General features: G+C 36.9%; 1 pseudogene; it reads left to right on the top strand.

Moving 5' to 3' along the window:
- The first annotated feature begins 10,104 nt into the window (after window positions 1-10,104).
- Window positions 10,105-14,311, top strand: LOC111784335 (ubiquitin domain-containing protein 7SL RNA1-like; annotated as a pseudogene).
- Window positions 14,312-21,622: the final 7,311 nt, after the last annotated feature.

Consider the following 21,622-nt stretch of genomic DNA (forward strand, 5'->3'; position numbering starts at 1 on the left):
TCTTTTCATTTAATCTCTAATGTAAAACTAAATAATTGTAACCAAATTAATATTATTTAATAAAATAAAAGAAAGATTTAATATACTGACCTCTTCAAATGACATATCTGGTCCGGCGTAGCTAGTCTGCTTAAACCTTTTGTTTTCTTTTTCTATTTGTTTTTGTAGGAAGGAAGAATTCTGGGTAAATCTGCATTGTTTTTACAGAAAAGAGATTCGTGATTTGTTGCCAGATTTATTTTTAAGGGAAGGAGTGGTGAGAGATTGAAGGAAGGAGGAGGGATCGGTTACCAAATGTTTTTCTTCTTTTAATTTTTATTTATTTATTTATTTATTTATTATTTTATTATTTTAACTATATATTTTTTTAATTATTTTTACTTGTTTATTTATTTATTTATTTTTGGGCTATTACATTATATCCCTCTAAAATAAACTTTCGTCCTCGAAAGTGTTTTAATCTTGGTATAACTCGGGTCCTTATTCTAAGAGTTTTTTTGTTAAGTCTTCTAGTACAACTAAGTAAAAATTCTTAACAAGTATACCCTAATCCGTATGAGTCATAGCATTTATTTGCATGCATAAACCTTTCATAAGTCTATCACTTTGTGTTCATAAAATCTTTGATTCCTTATAAGGTGTCTTGTCATTTTTAAATCTTAATTCATACTCCAAAAGGGTCTTTTGGTCATTTACCTCCAAATCTTGGTTTAATTCTTCAACATATTCCAATGGTCTTGTAACTTTGTGTAATCCCTATACACCATGATATAAGGCTCCTCATCAAATTTCATGTCATTTAGAGGTCACTTTGGTCATAAACTAGTGGTACGTAATTATAGGGGCACTTTAGTCATTTTACACCTACACTTGGTTTAGCCCGTTATCATAACCTAATAGTCACCAAATTTCGTACATAACCTTATCATGTCATATTGAGTCTTCTTCTAAAATTTCATGGACAACATAATTGATCTAAGGTTTGTGGCTCTTCATTGAAATAAATGTTATGTGTACAATCAGGTTGGAAAACTTACATAGTTTCTCACTCCTTTTTTTTTTTTTTTTACTATGATTCCATCTACTAGATCAATAGTTTTACTAGTTTCAGCTTTACATTGTTCTCCAAATCCAATTTTCTACACTTAGCTAAAGGTTCACTAATTGACCTGTTTGTCCATGAGTTCTCAAAATCTCATTTTTAAATATCCAAAATGGCATTTTCTTTTGATCCAAATTTTTTTTTCTCTCTCCCTATCATTAAACTAAGAAAAATTATGGGTTAGAAACATTCTCGAGAATTTCTCTTAAGATTTGAACCCGTAGCTGATGGTAGAACTAGGATAGATATTTTCTGTTTCCTACTCACACGCGCTCATATCTTTGCTTCTCGATCTATCTCTAATTTTAATCTTCCTCACCAATAAGATATTACGGTGCTAGTGTAGACCGAAATTTTGTTACAGTCCAATACTGACCGGTAATGGATACCGGGGCTTTGCAATATTTAACTGATCACAATTTTGTATAATCCATTTACTATAGGAGTTCCCTAGGAATTCATTAGAGGAATGTTTCCAATTAAAATTGTTCGTTCTCTATATTTTTAATAATTAAAAAGAAAGAAAGAATTGTTTTCCTTTCCTCATTATTGTTGGTGTCCACTTGATTTGGTTCATCATTAATGTCTCATCTTTGTAGATGAATTCCATATACAAATTTGCCTATTTTCCCATACAAAATCAAGAAATTGGTAATACTTCTTCTCTCTTGGCTACCTACCCCAATTCTAGTAAATTTTTGGAGTCAAAATCATGACATGAAACTAGTTAAGAACTCCACCCTGTTCCAATGCAAATAGAATGCACTAGTAAATCACATGGATCTAGGAACGACTTCCTGTATTTGATTTGTGGTCAAGCTAGAGTTTGAGGATTTGGTAACTTCCGTAGGAAACATTGTCAAATAGGCTTTTCTCTTGGTATACTTTATCTACTACAGTCCAAAACTAATGTTCCTATAACCATAATGGAAAGACATCACAACCCTTTCAATGCCTTTGTAATACCAAGAATGGACTTAACAAAATTCTCTTATAAAAATTGGTATTGTATAAGCATGGTGGATATCCTCAGATGCCATAAAACTTGAGATACTTGAAAATCAAACTTAAAATGATAGTCTTGAAACTTTAACTATAGTAATACCTTTTAACTAGGTTGGCATTGCTAGGAAAAATTGTTCGGTAATTTCCTACAACAATTTGTTTATGTTGAGCTTCCTGAGTGCATTCGTGTACCCTAAGAAGAATTACCACAAAACTTCTAGTTGATTTAGAGACAATGTCCCACTCTAATCCTCGTGTATCCCCCACCCAAGTTCATTTTAAATCATGGTTTCTTAAATTTAAGGTACCTTTGACAATCTCATACCGTATTCCCTCTCCATACACCTCTAAAATTTTGACTATGATCGTAATGCCTCGTCCAGACTGTGGCTCGATACTTTTAAATCAGCTCACAACTTCTCTAATTGGTTGTATTATTAAGGCAGGAAAGTTTTCTATATCTCAATACTTCCAAAGCTCAGCTTCCATTAAAGGCACTTATGTCATTCACCAATCAATTTAAGTATACATGTTTTAAACTTTTATGGTCTTAACTCAAATTTTTTTTTTTTTAATTTTTACTGATACTTTTAATTTCATTTTTACATACTTCAAAGTTATAAAAAAAAAAATTTCACGCACTACCACTTTTAGTATCTATAGTGTACTATAAGATATTGACGTCTATCAAGCTTTTCTTAGGTCATTTTATTTCATCTGACACTGCTTACTCTTCAGTATACATTGGTACATTCCTCCCATCTCTATGGTCATAAGACTGTGTAGTTTATCTATGTTCAAGACGTCTAACTAAAACATATGATCTTGCTTAGCAAAATCATTTTCACGCATGCACTAACATTTAGTAGCTTACTAAAATTAAAGCTAGCAACAATCTTAGTAAATCTAAACATCATCAATACAACAATTTACATTCACATTCCATGCAAGGTAAAACATAAAGTATTCTAAATTAAAATAAATATAGAATTAATCTAACATGAATGGAGTAAATTATAATACAATCAATAAAGTAAAAGTCCAATTATGAGTTATATTTTATAATGACCAAACAATAACAACATACACAATCAACGACATTTCATTTTTTATCTTAAGCAAGACATACCTGACGTAGACGGGGCATCAACGGTGGGACCATGGAACATGCCAAGCCTACATCGTAGGCTAGTCTACAAGATCTATAACCTAGAGCTCCGATACCAACTGTAACGACCCAGATCCACCGCTAGCAGATATTGTCCTCTTTGGGCTTTCCCTTTCGGGCTTCCCCTCAAGGCTTTAAAACGCGTCTGCTAGGGGAAGGTTTCCACACCCTTATAAAGGGTGATTTGTTCTCCTCCCCAACCAATGTGGGACATCACAATAATGGTATCAGAGGCAGTCACCGGACGATGTGCCGGCCTTCTCGCTGTTCCCCGAAGGGGGGTAGACACGAGGCGGTGTGCCAATAAAGACGCTGGGCCCCAAAGGGGGGGTGAATTTGGGGGCAGTCCCACATCGATTGGATAAAGGAACGAGTGCCAGCGTGGACGCTGGGCCCCGAAGGGGGGTGGATTGTGATGTCCCACATTGGTTGGGGAGGAGACCAAATCACCCTTTATAAGGGTGTGGAAACCTTCCCCTAGCAGACGCGTTTTAAAGCCTTGAGGGGAAGCCCGAAAGGGAAAGCCCAAAGAGGACAATATCTGCTAGCGGTGGATCTGGGTCGTTACATATAATATCTATGTCAACTCCTATTTGTACTATATGAAAATGAATACTCAATACTCAAGTAGGTAATCGTGACAAGAATGTGGAAATGTTTTATTTAATAAGATTCAGTTGAAGCTCTTTAAAATTTTCATTCTTTGTTTTTTTCTCTCTTCCAATCTTTGAACAACAATTGTTACCTCATCAAAGAGATACTAGTAACTCTATAGTTGATTGTGTCCAGGAGTTTGAAGGAACAAAATGAAAAGGGAAAAGTAAAAGAAAGGAAAGGTTGTAATGGTGTGGTATTTTGTATTTTGTGAATTAATTTATTTTTTTTATAATTACATTCTGCAAAGAAATACTTTATCTTGGATCCGTGTATCATTTAAATAATTTCTTGTATTTTATAATAACCCTACCACAAAAATGTCTTTTTATAGCATTTGAATATTGCATTTTTTAAAATATGCTAAAAAAATGTCTTTTATAGTGTTTGATATTGCATCTATAGCTAATGAGATTTTTTTAAAAAGCTCCATTTTCTTATTTATTTTTTATTTGAATTTTTTTATTCTATTGATTTTTTCTCTTTTTGTTTTCTTTTCTACCTTGGTGCATACTTTCCTTTTTATTTCCCCCTTTCTTCCCTTCATTTTTTCTCCGATTCGTTCTTTTCTCTTTTCCATCTCTTTCATTTCTTCTTTTTCTTTTTCCTTTTATTTATGATTCGTTCCTTTCTCCTCTACTCTCGACAGAAAGTTTAGACAAGATTGTAAATGATGAAACCTTAATCTATTCGCTAAAGATGACTTTCTCTTCTCTACTCTCCGATAGAAAGTTTAGACAAGATTGTAATGATGAAACCCTAATCTATTTGCTGAAGATGATGACAGAAAGTTTCGAGTTCATGGTGGTTCAAAAATTGAAGCCCTAAACCCTTTGCAGAAACCATTTGAAGAAGATAGCCCCTTGTTATTGAAGGAACCATGGTAATTTATTCTCTCTTCAACAACAAGGGGCCATCTTCTTCATACGGTCTTATGACATGATTTTAAAGTTTTGATTTTTTGATAACACATTGGGCCTTTTTTATCAAATGTTCTATTTTCGCTGAACTCCTTTCTTTTGCCTAATATCTAGTTTTCATTCATTTCTTACTCCAACATTTCTCCGTTTTTTTAATTTAATTTTTAGTTTATATTCCAACTCAAGCCTTTGGAGAGGTTGACTTGGAGTGTGTGGTTTCTCTTTGATTATTTTTTGGAGAGGTTGACTTGGAGTGTGTGGTTTCTCTTTGATTATTTTTATTTGGTTGTTTGAGGTTTTGATTCTATTATTGATTACCTTAAAATCATGGTAAATGGTTCTACCAATTATTTGTGCTGGGTTGTTTTGGGTTTTAATTCTATTATTGTTGCCATTGAAATTATGGCAAACTGTAAAAACACCCGTAAAGAATTATATGTATTTCAAATTCAAAATTTGTTAGTGTCTCCTTGTTCTATTTTTTATCACTTCTTTTTTCATGCTCGTGATAAAAGCAAGACCACCTAATTTCCACTTTGCTATATATATATATGATGACATGATGTCTAATTATTTTTATGCAATCAGTTAAATATTGAAATGTTCAAGTTATTAATATTTGGTAATCTTATTTTGTTTTCTTGCAGAAAATTTACAGTGAATAGAGTGGTTAATTATCAAGATAAAAAGATAATGTACTAAGCTTTCTTTATGTGTTGTATCTAGGTTGATGTTCTATGTTTTCTCTTCTAGTCAGTAACAAATTGTTCCAATGTTTAGCTAACTTGCATACGAGTGTAGTTTAGGTAGGATGCCAAAAGATTATGATATATTAAGAGACTGAAATTTTTTATGACTTCGTAAAAGATTCTTTTCAATTTCATATACTCATTATATTTTTCTATGTAAAATCAATTTGGTTAACTAAGCTGGAATATCTTGTATGGCTAAGTGGTGGATGTGGAACACATTTTCATGCAACAATCAAGAGAAAAATGTCTTATGAATGTTTTTTTGACCGGGTGGGTAATAAGTTTTAAAAATTGCATCAAACATGGATAATTTTAATTTATTTTTAGGGGCAAGGATTTGTACTAATTGAGATTTGGTTTTGATAATATAGATTTTCTTTTCTCTTTGTTTGGAATTGACTTTTTCCTTTTTGGTAGTCTTTCACATTATAACTCAATTCTTCCAATTGAACTTTGCAAGTACCTATTGTGAACCATCTAAGTGTTAGAAGATATACAAGAGAGTAAGTTAAAATTTTGTACTTAAGATTTTTTCTAAATACCTTTACTTCTCAAAGTCTTGATCAACTATGTTAATTATTTTAGATGCTTTCTTTGGTTTTTGGCATTTTTTGAGTTTTTGCTGTCGTCTGTATCAGCTTATTTTGTTTGCTTTTATTAATAGTGTAAAAACATTTTAGGGTGCTCATTTTGTTTGCTTTTATTAATAGTGTAAAAACATTTTAGTTGGTGCTGATAAATGGTCTGACTTTTTTCCTTACTAGGTAAATAGGAACTAAGTTGGGAAGAAAAAATGTGGAATAACAAAGTTGCATAACATTGGTGACATGGCTTAACCCTTTACACTCAAAGATTGGTGACTTGCGAAAAAAGAGGTAGAGATAGTTTAACCCTTTACACTCAAAGATTGGTGACTTTACACTTAAAATGGCTCTCCCTTCTTTTGGTTCCTCAAACAACATGATCAAAATTCTCTAATCTCATCTAGCATACTAGTGCAAGGTATTGAAAAACATCTAATGTACCTTTAGTCATATCAACAACAAGAAGATGATCAAAGTCTAAAAGTTATTTTCTTGGTTGTAATGTTCTTGTAGAAATTCATGTTAAAAAATTGTATCTTTTTTTTCCTTTTGATTGATTTCTTCTCATTTGAACTTGCTTAATTGGTGCACTTGGAATTGTATTTTACACCATTTAGTATTCTACCTTATTTAATTAACTCAATAACTGATGCCTTGTATGTTTGCTACATGGTTGGAGATGTTATATTATTCTCTATGTTGGCTACCAATGAATTTAAAATCTCTTGTGCTTTGTTTTCGATTGTCAAGATTGTCCGTGCTTGTGGCTACTTTGGCTACTTGTGGTATAGTGAGCCCATTAAGTAAGGCTTGGTAATACTCAAAGGTATGATTAGTCTCTTTGAACATAAATATTAATTTGAAAGTTGGGTATTTAAATTGGTCTCTTTCTTGGTTAACAGTGACTGGGTCGGGCCTAAGTCTTATAATGTGATAGGATCACCCAGAATCAAAAATCCATTCACTGGTTTGGCTGACTGATAGGGAGATTGTCAAGGCATCATCTGCATCAGTGTCGTCATCTCTAACCACATTGGACGACCCCTTCTCTTTTAAGATCGGACAATCTTTCTTCCAATAGCCTTTCTGTTGACAATATGCACACTCATTTTTATCAAGTTTTTTGGATCTTCTTCTCTCCAAACCACGTAAATATCTTAGTGTTTCTTTGTGTAATTTCGTTCATTGGTGTTGTGAGTACATTTGTTCCGCTTTCGGCGCACAACAAGTGGTATCAAAGCCTGATTGTGGCATTTGGGGTATTGTGAAAGTTTTGGCCTCATCGACCACTAGATGTGCTCACAATCGTGCTTATTTTCTTGAAAATGGCAGAATCATCTGGAATTAAATCACGGCGTGGATCGAGATTTTTGAGTTCTAATCTCGAAGTAGAGAAATTTGATGGAACCAATAATTTTGGTGTTTGGCGAGGCGAAGTTAGCGATTTGATGATCATGCAAGATCTTGATGCTTCTCTCCAAGAGGTGATGCTTGAAGACATGACAGAAGCAGAATGGACGAAATTAAATTGGAAAGCTTGTGGAATTATTCGATCATGTCTTGGTAAGGATCAGAAATATTCATTTATGAAGGTAACCACGGCGAAAGAACTATGGGACAAGCTTGAGGCGAAATATATGAAAAAGAGTGTGGAAAATAAACTCTATGTGAAGAAGAAACTCTTCCGTTTTGACTACAAGAAAGGTATCTCAATGGCTGAGCATTTGGATGATTTTAACAAAATTATCACTGATTTACTCAATCTTGATGTTAAGATTGATGACGAAGACAAGGTGTTGTTGTTATTAAATTCTTTGCCGGAATCCTACGAGTTCTTAGTAACTACCCTACTATATGGAATCATTAATATTGATTTTGAAGATGTCTCAAATGCCTTAATAAATAATGAGATGCGAAAGCAGGAAAAGGAGACATATCAAGATAAATAATGAGATGTGAAAGAAGGAAAAGGAGACATATCAAGACTCTAGCTCAAATGTTCTCACTACTCGTGGAAGGACTTCTACTTGGCAAAGGAACGAATGTGGAGAGTCCCGATCAAAGTCGAGAGGTAGATCAGATAATTGGAGAAAACTTGATAAAAACGAGTGTGCATATTGTCGATAGAAAGGCCATTGGAAGAAAGATTGTCCGATCTTAAAAGAGAAGGGGTCGAAGTCCAATGTGGTTAGAGATGACGACACTGATACAGATGATGCCTTGACAATCTCCTTATCAGTCAGCCAAACCAGTGAATGGATTCTTGATTCTGAGTGCTCCTATCATATGTGTCCCAACAGAGAGATTTTTGGACTTAAAAGAGTTCATTGGTGGAGTTGTCTATATGGGCAATGATAGTACTTGCAAGATGATGGGAATCGACTCAGTACAAATCAAGATGTTTGACGGGATTATACGAAAACTCAATGATGTGAGGTATGTCCTTGACTTGAAGAAAAATTTGATTTCCCTTGGCGTTTTGGATGCGAGTGGTTATCGTATCATTTTGAAAGGAGGGAATTTGAAAGTAGCTCGTGGAGCATATACTACCTCAACGGAACCACAATAATTGGGCATGCTGCTGTGGCAAGTTCGAAAGAACAAGACATATCGAAATTATGGCACATGAGACTTGGGCATGCTGGTGAGAAGGCGCTTTAGACATTGATGAACCAAGGAGTCCTTAAGGGTACCTCAACTGGTAAAATTGATTTCTATGAACATTGTATATTTGGTAAACAAAAAATGTGAAAGTTTTGTACAACTATACATCAAACAAAGGGCATTTTGGATTATGTTTGCACTGATGTATGGCGCCCCACGAAGAATGTCTCATTGGGAGGAAAGAGGTGGTTTGTCACCTTTATTGATAACTACTCGATGAGAGTTCGGATGTATCCCATGAGGCATAGAAACCAGGTTCTCCAAATCTTCCTAGAGTGGAAGAAAATGGTAGAGAGTCAGACAGACAGGAAAATCAAAAAGTTGAGATCAGACAACTGTGGAGAATATACTTATGATCCATTTCTTAAAGTATGCCGAGATGAAGGGATCGTTCGACACTTCACTGTTCCTGGTAAGCCACAACAAAATGGAGTTGCTGAGAGAATGAACCAGACATTAATAGAGAAGGTTCGATGCATTTTGTCTTAAGCAGGATTGAGTAAGGCATTTTGGGCTTAGGCTCTCAGTTATGCAGTTCACTTGGTGAATCGTTTACCTGTTTCTGGAAATGGTGGGAAAACTCCGCTTGAGGTATGGTCAGGTACTCCTGTTAGTGATTATGATAAATTGCATGCGTTTGGGTGTCCTGCTTATTATCATGTGACAGACTCAAAGCTGGATCCTAGAGCAAGAAAAGTCAAGTTTATGGGTTTTAGCAAAGGCGTGAAGGACTATAGGTTATGGTGTCCAGAAACAAGTAAGATTGTTAATAGTCGAGATGTGACATTCGATGAGTCTGGAATGTTTTTGCAGGAAATTGAAAATAATGACGAGGCATTGAAGCAAGTGGAGAAGGTGGTGTTCTCTCCTGATATGGTTGCTCCTACTGAAGAACCTATTATCAGGTAGATAATAACTCTGATATCTTAGAACAGGAGGAGCAATGCCTTGTAAATGAAAGAATGGAGGAACCTGAGTCCATCGTCAGGAATAGACCACGAAGAGAAATTCAAAACGTGCAAGGTTTGATGATATGATAGCATATGCTTTCCCTTTGATTGATGGAGTTCCCAATAACTACAAAGATGCTATCCAGAGCCCGGATAGATTGCACTAACAAAAGGCTATGAATCAGGAGATAGCATCATTGTAGATAAATCAAACTTGGGATTTGGTACAACTTCCAAACGGTAAGAAGGAAATTGGTTATAAATGGGTTTTTGCAAAACAAGAAGATTCTTCTGGTATACGTTATATGGCTCAACTTGTGGCTAAAGGCTATGCACAAAAAGAAGATATTGATTACAATAAAATTTTCTCACCTGTGGTAAAACATTCTTCCATTCGAATTTTGTTGGCTTTGGTTGCTCAATTTGATCTTGAGCTTGTACAACTCGATGTAAAAACCGCCTTTTTGCATGAGGATTTGGAAGAAGAAATATATATGGCGCAACCGATTGGTTTTCGAGTAGTTGGACAACAACATTTGGTATGCAGATTGAAGAAATCTTTGTATGGGCTGAAGCAATCTCCTCGCCAAGGGTATAAAAAGTTTGATCATTTCATGGTAGAGCATATGTATACTCATAGTCAATTTGATCATTGTGTGTATTATCGGTGTCTTGATGATGGATCCTTTATCTATGTTGATGATATGTTAATTGCTTCAAAAAGACAAGTGGAGATTGATAAGCTCAAAGATCAGCTTTCTAAAACATTTGAAATGAAAGACTTTGGCAATGTAAAGAAAATACTTGGAATTGAGATAGAGCGAGATCGAAAAAAAGGTACAGTCTGGTTGACTCAGTCTCAATATCTACGCAAGGTATTGACAAGATTTAGTTTGAATAATTCAATCAAACCCATTGGTACTCCACTTGCTCCTCATTTCAAGCTTAGTGCTTCATGCGTCCAAGTTCTGACGATGACAAAAGGTATATGGAGAATATTCTTTATACAAATGCTATTGGTGCTTTGATGTATGCTATAGTATGTACTCGACCTGATCTTTCACACGCAGTAAGCATGGTGAGTCGTTATATGCATAATCCTGGTAAAGAGCATTGACAGGCTGTCAAATGGATTCTTAGGTACATTCTTGGTACTACTGATGTTGGCTGTCAAATGGATTCTTAGGTAAATTCTTGGTACGATTGATGTTGGTATTAAGTTTCAAAAACAAGAAATGTTTAATCTTGACAACCTTGTAGTTGGTTATGTGGATTTTGATTATGCTGGTGATTTGGATAAGCGACGATCTACTACGAGTTATTTATTTACTATGGCTGATGGACCTATTTGTTGGCATTCAACATTGCAGTCTACTGTTGCACTGTCTACCACCGAAGCAGAGTATATGGCAGTAACGGAAGCTTTTAAAGAAGCTATTTGGATGCATGGTTTGATCAATGACTTGGGTATTTTGCTGGAACATATAGATGTGTTTTGTGATAGCCAGAGTGCTATTTGTTTGTCAAAAAATCAAGTCCATCATGCTCGTACTAAACATATTGATGTCCGTTTTCACTTTATTCGAGAAATTATTAGTGAAGGGGACATTCGTTTATTAGAAATTGGAACTGCTGATATGTTGACAAAGGTGATCGCTCGTGAAGAATTCTGGCATTGTTTGGATTTCATCAACGTTGAAAGAAAGGAGTAGTGCGTTGATGTGGTAGCAACCAACTCATTTATTAACTTGGAGATCTTATGACAAAGTGGAGATTGTTGTAAATTGTCATAAGATTTTGATTTGATTTGGTTATTTGGATTAGATTTGATTGGTTATTTGGATTAGATTTGATTTGTTTATTTGAATTAGATTTAGTCATACCAGATTTAGTTATATATCGAGATTTGGGAGAGTTTTGTGTGTCACATTGTATTTGTTAAGTGACATATTGGTGAGAGTCTTTGTAGTGTGATAGTGAGGTATTCACTTGTAACACTTTGTTTATTAGTGATTGGTTGCTACCCGTGGTTGTAGGAGAACTTCTTCTCTCTGAACCACGTAAATATTTTGGTGTCTCTTTGTGTAGTTTTGTTCATTGATTGTAGTCCTTGTTGTGCGCCGAAAACGGAACAAATGTACTCACAACACCAATGAACGGAATTACACAAAGAGACACCAAGATATTTACATGGTTCGGAGAGAAGAAGTTCCCCTACATCCACGGGTAGCAACCAATCACTAATAAAACCAAGCCTTCCAAGTGAATACCTCACTGTCACACTAGACTCTCACCAATATGTCACTCAAGAAATACAATATGACACACAAAACATTCCCAAATCCTGATATCAAATTTCGAGATGACTAAATCTGGTATGACTAAATCTAATTCAAATAACTAAATCAGATCTAATCTAAATAACCAAATCAAATTTGATCCAAATAACCAAATCAAATCTAATCCAAATAACCAAATCAAATCGGATCCAAATAACCAAATCAAATCAAAACTTATGACAATTTACAACAATCTCCACATTGTCATAAGATCTCCAAGTTGATAACTGAGTTGGTTGCTACCACGTCAACACACTACTCCTTTCTTCCAACGTTGATGAAATCCAAACAATGCCAGAACTTTTCACGAGCGATCACCTTTGTCAACATATCAGCAGGGTTATCAGCAGTTCCAATTTTAATAAACGAATGTCCCCTTCACTAATAATTTCTCGAATAAAGTGAAAACGGACATCAATATGTTTAGTATGAGCATGATGGACTTGATTTTTTTACAAACAAATATCACTCTGGCTATCACAAAACACATCTATATGTTCCTGCAAAATACCCAAGTCATTGATCAAACCATGCATCCAAATAGCTTCTTTTGAAAGTTGTACCAAATCCCAAGTTTGATTTATCTCCAATGATGCAATCTCTTGATTCATACCCTCTTGCCAGTGCAATCTATCCGGGCTCTGGATAGCATCTTTGTAGTTGTTGGGAACTCCATCAATCAAAGGGAAAGCATATGCTATCGTATCATCAAATCTTGCAGGTTTTCGAATTTTCCTTCGTGGTCTATTCCTGGCGATGGACTTAGGTTCCTCCACTCTTTCATTTACAAGGCTTTGCTCCTCCTGTTCTAAGACATCAAAGTTATTATCTACCTGATCAATATGTTTTTCAGTAGGAGCACAATATGAGCAACCATATCAGGAGAAAACACCACATTCTCCCCTTGTTTCTGGACACCATAACCTATAGCCCTTCATGCCTTTGTTTAGCCCATAAACTTGGCTATTTTTGCTCCCTTCACGCCTTTACTAAAGCCCATAAACTTGGCTTTTTTTGCTCTAGGATCCAGCTTTGAGTCTCAAGCGGAGTTTTCCCACCATTTCCAGAAACAGGCAAACGATTCACCAAGTGAACAGTTGTGACACCCTTAAGGACTCCTCGGTTCACCAATGTCTGAAGCGCCTCTCACCAGCATGCCCAAGTCTCATGTGTCATAATTTCGATATGTCTTGTTCTTTCGAACTTCCCACAGCAGCATGCCCAATTATTGTGGTTCCGTTGAGGTAGTATATGCTACCTCTTCTAGTTCCTTTAATTGCCACCAAAGCTCCACGAGGTACTTCCTTCCAAAATTATACGATAACCACTCGCATCCAAAGCGCCAAGGTTCAATTTTTTCTTCAAGTCAAGGACATACCTCACATCATTGAGTTTTTGTATAACCCCGTCAAACATCTTGATTTGTATTGAGCCGATTCTAATCATCTTGCAAGTACTATCATTGCCCATATAGACAACTCCACCATATCCCAATCCCCAAACAAACCCTAATCTTCAATGGCCACGTCCTCTAAGACGACCGCGACGTCAAATTCTACGAAATCCTCCAGCACTCTCGCATTCAACTCCTCGTAGCTTCCGAATCCCAAAACAATTCCCAATCCCAATCGCAACCCCAAATCGACCCGAACCATTCAATCGGGCGCCTCAAACAGAGGATCCACGAAATCAACTCTGTGGGCCCCATCAACGGGATCATGCTCCAACCCAACGCCTCCCCTGCCGACTTACAGGATCAACGTTCCTTGCGTGACAATGAGATGTCGGAGAATTCTGAGGTTGAGGTTTGTTTGCTGTCGTTGCCTACAGTTTTGACCACTGCGCCGGGATGACAACGCCGCCGTCGACGACGACGGCGGCTGTGATGGTGGCAACAAGTGGGTCGTCGAAGAACAAGTTGAAAGTAATGGTGCAACCGAAATTTGGGAACTCAAAGATACCAATGGAAGTGAGCCCAACAGATAACGTGAGAAAATTGAAGAAAGAGCTGCAAAAGCTACAGCAGAGATTGCATTTTCATCTGCCATCAGAGGGTTTCTTTTTCATTTATGACCGCGACGTTATGGACGAAGACCGCTCCTTCCGTTGGCATGGTGTGGCCCACGGCGATACCATTGAGATCTTCAATGGCAACATTTCTGGCGGATCTTAATTATCTCTAATACCACTTGTTGTGTGCCAAAAGCGGAACAAATGTACTCACAACACCAATGAACGGAATTACACAAAGAGACACCAAGATATTTGCATGGTTCGGAGAGAAGAAGTTCCTACATCCACGGGTAACAACCAATCACTCCTAAAACCAAGCCTTCCAAGTGAATACCTCACTATCACACTATATAGACTCTCACCAATATGTCACTCAAGAAATACAGAAATACAATGTGACACACAAAACATTCCTAGATCCCGATATCAAATTCCGATATGACTAAATCTAATCCAAATAACCAAATCAAATCATAACTTATGACAATTTACGATAACAAGGTACTTCAAATTCATTTTCGTTTGGGTCCTTAACCAATCCCCAATGAAAGCCTGACGCCGTCCTCAAGAATTGAGAATAGCGTAATAAAGTTACATATAGGCTTATCCTTGTAGCTATTACTTGTGCATTATTTAATACGGTGAAATGAACAACATGTTTTGTCTTTCAATTGCTTTATGTTGATACTCAATTCATTTTAATCTTGGTTTAATTTTCTTGCGTGGTAGATATGCTTTAATGCTTTTGATCTTAATGCTTTTGATCAAGCTATAGACCTCGATGTTTTGGATCATCCTGTTCTAAATTTTATATACTACCTTGTAAATTCAGTTTTACCTATGATATTTCGCTTGTGGTTGTTTGTTTTACTGGAATCTTTTAGTCAATTGGGGTATTCTAATCAATATGATGAGTTTCCTGCAACTGAGTATTAGTGTTCTATGATGATGAATTCATTCAGTTTGCGTATTGGTGTTCTATGATGATGATGAATTTAGTTCAGTCTCATTGTCATGTTTATGCTGATCGGGCCTTTAAAATTATAATCTTCCCCTAGATGGATGATGTGAGTTATTCTTCGAATGGAATATATTTTCCTTAGTATTTTCTACTTCTTTTTGCTCGAAAAAATGTGGAATGTCATTTTCTTTCAAAGGTACGAGTTCTTACTTGTGCTTCCATGTCTACAGTTGGTTGAGATTTTACCTTCTTCTCTAGTCCTCTTCATTCTGAGAAAGCTGCCTCCCAAACGAGAATTACGCAGTACCATCCTATCCGCTTAAAGGGTCGAGAAAGAAAAAGAAATTCTGGTCAAGGTTTCAACTAGTTGCATGCAAAAGGAAGTGAAGAATTGGGAATGTAAAGGTACATGCTTTCTTTCTTATTACTTGGTATACTTTGGGGTACTTTAAATAATTGTGCAGGATCAGCTTTGTGTAGATCGAACACGAGTTGTTTTTGTTGTTTATTTATCTTTGAGCAATATACTTAAAACTTGGTTTCTTATGTGCTCTCATATTTAACTCATAGTGACTTATCGATACAAAATTTTGTACTTCAATTATGTTTTTGTTTAGCATTTTAGGTGAAATGGCTTAACAAGCTATCAACAAAATGTGGTCATTTGTTGCAGTTGTAAGTTTCTATGCCATGTTTGCTATGTTAAACCCTATGTAACAATCCGGAAAAATAAAATAAACTAATAATAATAATAATAATAAAATATATAACTAATAAAAATATTTATTAAAAAAAAAAAAAAAAAAAAAAAAAAAAAAACATTTCCCCACCTCTCTCCACTAACCTCTCATCCCTTCCCACAATTATCTCTCCTCAACCCATTCTTACAACAAAAAAAAAAAACAATAATGGTCAGATTTGCTTGAGGCGAGATTTACTTGAAGATAGATCTGATGTATATATTAAATCTTTATTTTCTTTATCCTATTTTTCTTAGAAATCACAACCAATTAGAGTAAGATCTTCATTCAATTATTACAATGGTCTACCTTTGAGTTAGAAACTAAATGTCCATCATTTATAGGATTCTAGTAAATCATTTCAGAGTAGTAATATTATATTAATTTTTTTATCAGTAGCCAAATGAATAGGTTAAAGATAGAATGGTCAAGAAAACTTATGGATAGGAAACACTAAGATAAGGAAAGATTTGGAAATAGAGATCCACTAGAAATTTGAATTTGAAATAGATGAGAACAGAATTAAAAGGCAAAGGATAAATATAGAGTAGTAAAACCCTAAACCCAGAATAACTTGAAATAGCTGTATCTACTCTCTTATACAAAGTAACCATGAAAAATAAGATTTTTAATAAAAATATAATTATAGATATATAACATTTCAAGACTTTTAACAATGGACCAATGTAAATTAGAGAAATAATGTTGTAGAGTTCAAACCTAAAACTAATGTCATGGGCTCATATAGGTTGACTCAGTTTTCAAAGGACAGAATCAAACTTTCATTAAAAATATATTCGTGACAACGACTTAAGCTAGCCAGGTAAGTGACCTTACTATCGGCATGGTTATATTTGATGTTGACACGTGGCCTGTGGTTCTGCACGTGTCATATATATTGATATGTGTGAATTGTCTATGGATCGATATGCTTCCTATATGTTATGTATATGTTATAATATGTGAATTGTATGATAATAATTACGGTACGATGTGTTCAAGGATATGTTTGAGATAGGATACAAGAATGATGCACAAAACGAAATGTAACGATAGGAATAAAATACGTTCATGAAACGTTAAGGTTAGGTTACATACCGGAGTGATATGGATAAGAGACATTGATGGAAGAATACGGTTAGGTTACTGGTAGAAAGGGATAGGTTTGTGATAGATTGATAGAACGATAGCGTTAGGATTGATAGAACGATAGCATTAGGTTAAGTTCTTGTGATGATATGAGTAAAGTACGTTCACGTCATGATATGTCTGTGATAGGTATAAGAACGTTAAGGCTATGATAAGTTAGAGAACGATATGATTACGAAGTGTTTACGTTATGACTTGTTTATGATAAGATACATTGTGATGCAATATGTCATGGTATGATGTGTATATGATGAAATGTTATGTTAAAAGCATAGAACGTTATGTTAGATCTCTTAAATTGTGTGTATACAGCATGATATGAATGACATGAAATTACGGAAAATGGCATGAAATATAACCCCGTTAGAATTATGTATGATTTGAGAACTGAAGAATGAGAAACAATATGATATAAATGATGAATGATATCTGAAACGATATGAAAAATGATATGATATGTACATAATGCTAGCGGGGTTGTATTAAAGGATAATGAAAAAGGAAAAGTTTTGGGACCTCATGCATTATGTGTGCTCATGCATTTGGGGGGATACCCCTAACCCATCACGAGGGTACGGATGCGTACATCCAATGGCAGGACAATGATCTTATGCTTTGCATAGCGCTGGCGTGACGGTTACTAGTTCTAACGGGTTCCGGCATAAAGGGCTCCTAAAGTATGCCCACTGGATAAGGAAAGTGACCCAACGGTGTGCGAACTAGCTGGTGAGCCCATACTCGCACGTATGGGCTGTGTGTAGAGTATATGGTACACGTCCAAAATTACCCGTTAGGACAGAACCGTAGGGAAAACGAAATGAAAGATAGGTCTCATCATCTCATTGCATGTGATGGTTGCATTTAACCTCAATAGTGGGGTCACTTACTAAGTATTTCTTTAAATACTCAAGTCATGTGCTACTACATTTTTCAGGTTAAGGCAAGGCATTCCTATACGGCTGACGACAGCATCGCAACTCGAGACCATGACACATGCATACGATAGCGGTATTTATTTTCTTAGACTTAGGCTAGAATATGAACTTAAACTCTTATTCATGTTATTTAGTCTTTTGTTGTGTCGTTTTAAAGATGTTTTCGAAACACGTAAGTCCATGACTGTGTTTTAAGATAAAGGTTATGTTTTCTGGAATTTTAATGAAGTCTTCCGCATTCAATGTTTTTGGTACGTATACAGTACGACCTTAAATTAAGTAGAAAATTTCGGATCGTTACAGTGGGTCTTGGGTCGTGGCTGACGGATTAGGTCGTAATTGGGCTTACAGGTTTTTGGCTGAAGCGACTGGGCCGCGGGAGTCATCGGGTGTTGGGCTTACCTACAGTGGTTGGGTTCGGTTCGAGTCGCGGGATCCGGCCCTCGGGTCGGACTTCATTTTCTTCATCTGGTTGCCTACATGTTTTTCCAGCAACCTTTCTCTCTCCTCTTTAACGTTGTTCCGACGTCCTTCTTCCCTCCTTTTTCCTCCGTTCCCGAGTCTCTTCCTCCCCCTAACTCCATTTTTGGTATTAGTTTGGTTCGTAAAGGTCTCACACTCCCGGATCTGGAAGGGTTCGAAAATGTGACGTTCCATCTCCCTTGCCAACGATGTTCAACGTATAGGACTCGTCTAAATCTACCCCTGATGTGTGTAAAAGGCTTTGGGATTACTTTTGTTGCGTAAAATGGAGGTTTTGGCGTCAATTTTGTAGGGTTTGGCCTCGCCGGAGTTTCGTCGGATTTTCTCTGTCCTCTTCGTTTTCTTTAATTTTTTTTTTCCTTCTTTGCAGGTGTTCTGGGGTGGCTGAAGGTTGGGATCGAGTTTCCGTGGCATCCCCGCCTTCGGCCGCCCTTTCTGGGTCGTGTGCGACTGAAAACTCCGGTGTTCGCCGGAGTTTTTGGTTCTGCCAACGACTCCATTTTTTTTTATTCGTTACATTACCTACCCCTAAAAAGAACTTTCGTCCTCCAAAGTCTCGAACTTCTGGATCAACTCGGGATATTTTTCCTTTATTTCCTCCTCTCGTTCCCACGTACCTTCCTTGATTTGGTGATTACGCCACAATACCTTAACGACACCTATGTTTCTATTACGTAAGGCTTTCACTTCTCGGGATAGGATTTTAATCGATTTCTCCTGATAACTTAAATCTTCCTCGATTTCGAGAGGTTTGTAGCCTATTACGTGCGTAGGGTTTGAAATATATTTCCTTAACATGGACCCATGAAATACATCGTGTACGCTTGAGAGTGAAGGTGGTAAAGCTAGTTTGTAAGCTACCGAACCTACTCTTTCTAAAATTTCGAACGGTCTGATAAATCGGGGGCTTAGCTTCCCCTTTCGTCCAAATCTTAGAATGCCTTTCATAGGAGCTACTGTTAGGAACACTGGGTCTCCCTCTTCGAACTCTAAATTCCTACACCTAACGTCAGCGTAGCTCTTTTGCCTACTCTGTGCGGTGCGCATCCTTACTCTAATTTTCTATATTGCCTCGTTGGTGATTCGGACCAGCTCAGGTCCTACTAGTTCTCGTTCTCCTACTTCGTCCCAGCACAATGGGAATCTACATCGTTTTCCATACAACGCTTCAAAGGGTGCCATCCCGATGGTTGCTTAGAAACTATTGTTGTATGAGAATTCCATTAAGTGTAGTTTAGCGTCCCAACTCCCTGTGAAATCTATAACAAATGCCAGAGGCATGTCTTCCAGGATTTGGTTTAATCATTCCGTTTGGCCATCAGTTTGTGGGTGAAAGGTGGTGCTAAAATCGAGGCGGGTACCCAACGCTTTTTGGAGTACGCGCCAAAAGGCCGACGTGAAACGCAGGTCCCGATCCGACACAATAGACACCGAAACTCCATGCAACCTCACAATTTCTTTAACATACAATTGAGCCCAGTTGTCTACTGTATATGTTGCCTTACTTGGCAGGAAATGAGCCGACTTTGTCAAACGATCGACAACCACCCAAACTACCGTGTAGCCCTTTGGTGTTTTGGGTAGGCCTACTATGAAATCCATAGCAATGTTTTCCCATTTCTCTTCTGGTATGCTTAGAGGATGTAGTAACCCGATGGTTTTCTGCCTAGGGGCTTTTACTTGTTGGCACACTAGACACTTACTCACGTACTCCGCGATATTCTTTTTCATACTTCACCACCAGAAATGTTATTTCAAGTCTTGATACATCTTTGTTCCACCTGGATGTATCGAGAAGGGTGAGTTGTGTGCCTCAGTTAGGATTTCGTTCTTTATTTCACTGACCGGTGGGACACATAAATGCCCTTGACATAATAGTCCGTCATCTATTGACTTAGAAAAACCATCCACTGGGCCTGTTTTCAACTGGTTTAGGATTTTGTTTAGGCTTGGGTCCTCACGTTGTGAGTGAGTCTATGATCCTTTGTCTGAGCGTGGGACGCACTGTCAGTCGGGCTATTTGAGCTGCCACCTCTTTCGTTACTACCGCTATGTCAGCTCGTTCAAAATTAGTTCACACTCGTTGCTCCCTCGTGATGAGGCCGACGAGTGTACTGCTTTTCGACTTAGTGCATCAGCGACTACGTTTGCTTTTCCAGGATGGTACTGAATATCTATGTCATAATCTTTTACCAGCTCTAGCCATCTACGTTGTCTCATGTTCAATTCTTTTTGTGTGAACAAGTATTTTAGGCTTTTATGGTCCGTATAAATTTGTGTCTTTTCGCCATACAGGTAGTGTCGCCAAATTTTTAGCATGAACACCACTGCCGCCAACTCCAAATCATGGGTAGGATAGTTTTTCTCATAATCCTTTAGTTGGCGTGACGTATACGCGACCACCTTGCCCTGTTGCATCAGTACACAACCCAACCCCTTTTTGGATGCATCACTGTAAATCATGTATCCCACCGAACTTTCTGGAACCGTGAGCACTGGGGCGGACACTAGTCTTTGTTTTAGTTCTTGAAAGCTGGCCTCACAAGAATTGTCTCAAACGAAGGGTACACCTTTTTTTTGTCAATTGGGTGAGAGGTGTGACTATTCTAGCAAAGTCTTTAACAAACCTTCAATAGTAACCCGCCAATCCCAAGAAACTTCGTATTTCAATGTCCGTAGTTGGGTGTTTCCATTTTGTGACAACTTCTATTTTGTTGGGATCAACTAAGATTCCGTCTTTAGACACTACGTGCCCCAAAAATGAAAACTGTCGTAGCCAAAATTCACACTTGGAGAATTTGACATACAACTTGTTCTCCCTTAAGATAGTTAGGGCTTTGCGAAGGTGCTCTTGGTGTTCTAGGTCTATTTTTTAGTATATGAGGATGTCGTCTAAGAACACGATCACAAACGAGTCTAAGCATTCCTTAAATACTCGGTTCATTAATTCCATGAATACCGCTGGGGCATTAGTGAGACCAAAAGACATTACCACAAACTTATAGTGGCCATATCTGGTTCGAAAGGCTGTTTTCGGTATATCTTCATTTTTAATCTTAATTTGATGCGGGGTAATGGGTATTTGTTCTTTACCATCCTCTTGTTTAATTCCCTATAATCAATGCATAGACGCATAGAGCCGTCTTTCTTTTTGACAAACAACACTGGCGCTCCCCAAAGGGATACACTAGGTCAAATGAACC

Source organism: Cucurbita pepo, chromosome 1 (assembly GCF_057944985.1).
Source record: "Cucurbita pepo subsp. pepo isolate OVF chromosome 1, ASM5794498v1, whole genome shotgun sequence".
In the NCBI taxonomy this organism is placed as follows: Eukaryota; Viridiplantae; Streptophyta; class Magnoliopsida; order Cucurbitales; family Cucurbitaceae; genus Cucurbita; species Cucurbita pepo.